This window comes from Leptopilina heterotoma, unplaced genomic scaffold (assembly GCF_015476425.1).
Source record: "Leptopilina heterotoma isolate Lh14 unplaced genomic scaffold, ASM1547642v1 Lhet_270, whole genome shotgun sequence".
Lineage (NCBI taxonomy): Eukaryota > Metazoa > Arthropoda > Insecta > Hymenoptera > Figitidae > Leptopilina > Leptopilina heterotoma.
In genome coordinates this window covers 1,399,074-1,404,446 of record NW_025110979.1, presented here as the reverse complement: position 1 = coordinate 1,404,446, position 5,373 = coordinate 1,399,074, and positions in this window count along the sequence as shown.

The following is a 5,373-nucleotide window of genomic DNA, read 5'->3' as shown; positions in this document are numbered from 1 at the left end:
TATTCGTTAATAATCCGTATTTCTAAAATCTGTCTCTTACATCTGCGCAAGCGTAGAAAACTTATTCCTATTTTTCAAAGAAATTAAAAACTATTCTAAATATTTACTCGTTTGAAAAACAAAAACTAATTAACAGCTTCTTTTCATAATTTCCATCAGATTTCCATCCTAAAAATCTAGTTATTTACTTTAAATAAACAAAAAAAGAACTTAGAGGTTAAAAATACGCGGGAAAATAAGCCAATGAACATGATTTTCCTGACGCATGCGCAAAATGAAGGAAAGATTTTGGAAACACGTCAACTGAAGACGACTTGATCATTAATTTAGTATCAATTCACGACTAAAGAGGCGCTTTAGTAGAAAATTCAAAAATTAACAAATTTATTTAATAATTAAAAAATAAACTAACAAATTTAATAATTAAAAAATAAACTAATTAATTTAATAATTAGAAAATAAATTAAATTATTTAAACATTTCAAAGTGAATTAATTAACAAATAAATTCTTTGATAGAAATATTCAATCTGCAATAAATATTAAAATATTTTCAATATTAAAATTCCTTCCTAAAAGGAAAAAAAATAAAAATCTTTTCGCCAATTTAAAAACTAAAAAAATAAAATTAAAAAAGTAAACAATGTCATTTAATTACTTTTTATATATAAACAATGTAAAAACAAATTCTATATAAATATAATACAAAAAATATTTCCTTTTGTGTTTTTGTAAATAAAAAAAAAAATTAGAATTCCAAGTTATATTAAATATTTCTAGATTAATTACTTGATTATAATAAAATACAGAATAAAAACAATAAATTCAATATACTGAATTTTATTACAAAACGTCTGTAATTAGGCTACAACATGTAATATAATAATTGCGTTTGGTCTAGACCCTTACTGAGCAAAAAAAAATAAGAACAAAATGAAAAAAAAATGTGACAATTATTTTTTGCTTTTAACCAAATGAGAAATTTTTTTCTTCTCTCTACAATTTTTTTCTGCGTACGTAATTTTTTTTTTTTGAAATGAATTAAAAACATTCTTTCGATTAAAAACATTTTTTTCATTGAAATTTGTTCAATTAATAAAAAATGCCGAATAATAAAAATTAGCAAACACTAAAAATACGAAGACAAAAAATAAATAGAAAAAATTAATATAAAAAAATTGTTTATACTCCAACTGGAATAATTTAAATTTGAATCGATTTTCATTAATTCAGACATAGAGTGTATATTTTCAAAGACATTTTTTAAGAAAAATATTAAAATTAAAGAATTAAATTAAATTAGACAAAAATTTTAAATTAAAAAATTCGACACGTAAATATTAAACGGAAAACGATAAAATTAAATCTATAACTGGATAACTGCTCTTAATTGTTGAAAATGAAACGAGCGTAATTTTTTTAAAATAAAATAAATAATTAAAATTGAATAATAATAAATTTAGAAAAAAATAATTTATTTAATTAAAATTAAAAATAAAATTAACAAATAAAAAGAAACATTCAGGATAAAAAACGAGAATTAGAAACGAACGCAGAAAAAATATTGTTAGAATAAGATATATAGTCATATATTTGTATTAAAATTTTGTCGAAAAAGGATTTTTGTTTTATGAGAAAAAAAATGAATAAAAATTAGTGATTAACTTTTCGATTACATTTGTTTTTATGTTCAAAAATTGAAATGTCATTTTTTTGTTGTTTAAACATTGAAATTGTCGTGCCATGAATAACGTTCGAAGTAAAGGAAACTATCCCAAGCTACTAATCCTAAGATAATGTAATATCTTTCGTTTATTCATATAATTTCTATTTATATTAGGTATGCATTTACTCGTGATAACTAAACAGTTTTTTTTTCATTTCTGTTACGCATCACCCACTAGGCTTGCAGACGTCGAAGATCAAGAGATTGCTTTTTTACCCAAAAATACAGAGAAAAAAAAAAATTTCCCAATTTCACTTATTTACCTATTATTCACTTTCTCGAGAATTTAAATTTTTCCAAATTTTTTTTTTTACTACCTGTCGATAAGAAAAAAAACACATTTTCTACAATTTCTATTACAAAAGAAATTTTTTACAAAATTTTTTAATAAAAAAAAAAAGGGAAAATTTGGAAAAAGTTAAAATCTAATTAACTGAAATTGAGAAAATTTTCTAAAATTTACATTGAAAATTACATGAAAAGGAAATAAAATCAAAATTTCCCTTCGATTTTATTTCTTTTGTTTTGACAAAAGAAAAAATAAATTCAATGTAAATTTTATAACAAAACATAAAAAAACGTTGCTCACCCATTTATTCACTTATCATAAAATAAAATTTGTCGAAGATTTAAATGAAAATTTACAAAGGAAAAAAATTCTCAATAATCGTGGAAATTGTCTCGAGAGGAAAAAACAAATTTGTTTTTTTGATTTTAATGTACAATTTTACAATAATATTTGTCTTTAATTAATAATTAATTCCACTACAAGAAATTAATAATTAATTCTTTTTCAATTAATGAATATTTAATTATATTAGTCAATAATTAAGTATTAATTAAAAATTCGAGTTTGAAACGAATTTCGTTTATAAAAACGAGACGAAAAAAATTCCTCGATTATTACAATAAAAAATAAACATTTGATAATTTGCTATCGCCCAAAAAAGAAAGAATAATATATAATATTATATAAAAATAAAAATTCTCGTTTTTAAGCAAATGAAAATTCTGTATTGCACATCGAAGAAACTTGAGGACAAAAGAAAAGAAAAAATTTCAATTTTGTCAAATTCAGCAGCCTCGTGCTCTTCGACTCACTCCAGTAAGCATACTGGTTTCATCTTTTTTCATATAATCATAATAATCGTAATAATTATAATAATAATCATTATCAAGTAAAATTTGTAAAATACAATATGCTGCCTATTATAAATTCTTAATCTTTTCTTTATAAATAATTATAGTAGTAGTCTTCACACCATTTTTTTTTTGTTTTTTTTTGTTTGTTAATTTATTATAATCGGATGACGTTCCTTTCCACTTTTTTTTTTGTTTTTAATTTAAATATTACATTTGTGATCTGCTTGACTGTGTATATAATACATATACAATATAATAATCTAAAGGATTCGTATTATTTACATATGTACAAGTAACAACGGCTTTTATTTAATGATTTATCCGTTCGTTGAGAAAAAAATATAAAAAAAAATAATAACTTTGATGTAGAGGCCATTGGGACTCGAATAAAAAAAAATTATTATAATAAAACACTTGTTTTCAAAAAATTCAATTATCATTTTCTTTCTTTCTTTTTTTTTTGCAAAACATGTGTTTTCTTTTCTACCTGAGCTGAAAAATCTGTGTAAAGGAGCGCATCAGATCTATCGTCAATTTCTCATTTCCAGCTCTTGTCTTTCGTACATTTACTTTGCGTTATGTCATCTTTTCTTTAATATATATATATATTTATAATATATAAAAGATTTTTTAATTCAAAAAATTTTTTTCTTAATTCGAAAATTATTTTTAAACTCCATTTTGTTTAAATTCAAATTTTACTGAATTCAAAAATTATTTTTGAACTTCAATTTCTTTAAATTCAAATTTTACTGAATTCGAAAATTATTTTTAAATTTCATTTTCTTTAAATTCAAATTTTATTCTATTCGAAAATTATTTCTAAACTTATTTTCTTTAAATTCAAATTTTATTCAATTTGAAAATTATTTATAAACTTTATTTTCTTTAAATTCAAATTTTATTCAATTTGAAAATTATTTACAAATTCCATTTTATTGAATTTGAATTCTAATTTAAAAATTAAAATAACTTTTGAATTCAATAAAATTTGTGAATTTAAATAAAAAATCAACTTTAAAACTAATTTTTGAATTCCTTAAAATTTTAATTCAATAAAATGAAATTTAAAATTAATTTTCGAATTCAATAACATAGAATTTAAAAATAATTTTTGAATTGTATAAAATTTGAATTTAAAGAAATTGAAATTTAAAAATAATTTTTTAAATTCAATGGAATTTTAATTCAATAAAATGAAATTTAAAATTAATTTTCGAATTCAAATTTTATTCAATTCGAAAATTATTTACAAATTTTATTTTATTGAATTTAAAAATTATTTTTAAATTTCAATTTCTTTAAATTCAAATTTTATAGAATTCAAACATTATTTTTAAATTCCATGTTATTGAATTGAAAAATTAATTTTAAATTTCATTTTATTGAATTAAAATTTTAAGGAATTCAAAAATTAGTTTTAAATTCGATTTTTTCTTTAAATTCACAAATTTTATTGAATTCAAAGTTTAGTTTTAAAATCCATTTTTAAATTTAAAAATAAATTTTAATTTCCATGTTATTGAATTCAAAAATTAAATTTAAATTCCATTTTATTGAATTAAAATTTTAAGGAATTCAAAAATTAGTTTTAAATTTGATTTTTTATTTAAATTCACAAATTTTATTGAATTCAAAAGTTATTTTTAATTTCAATTCCATTTTGAATTTAAAAATTTTTTTGAATTAAGAAAAAAATTTTTATCTGTAAAAAATCTTATTGATAAATAATCTGCAAGAAACCTTTTTTTTTGATAAATTTTTTTGTAAAGGTTCTTTATAAATTTTATAATAATTTTTCTTAATATAATCTTGGTGATTTTTAAATTCGTAAGCACCTTTTTTCTTTTGTTCATAAATAGTCAATATGAATTTTGTCAATTATTTACCAATTTTCGTTGATTATTTATCAATTTTTTGTTAATTATTTATCCATATTGTTGATTGAGAATGCTTTAAATTATTACAATAATTAATAATTATTAATTTATCAATTTTATTAATGCAAATCTTGTCAATTTTTGTCAATTTGTCAAAATTAAAATCTCAATTGTTCATCTGTGTTAATCATTTATTAATAATTTTATTTGATTGATTATTACTTTACTAATTATTTTCCAAGAATTTATTATTTTAAAATTACTATTTTTCAATGATTTATTATTTTTTAATAATTGTCCATTAATTTGTTTATTATTTATCAATAATATTCATACGATTTATCAATTTTATTAATTTAACATTCATATTAATTTTTCCATTAATTTTATTAATTATTTTCTTATTTATAAAAAAAATACTCTTATTGAGAAACAAGTAATAAAAATTCTATTACATTTAATAACGAACATAATTAAAAAATTAGGGATATTTACTATAGTAAATAATATTTATTTTCGATAAATATATACTTTCGATAAATATTCTGTACCTTGACAAAACAATTTACATTTTCTGATATAAAATCTATATCTTAATAAATTTATGATAATTAATTAATATTTT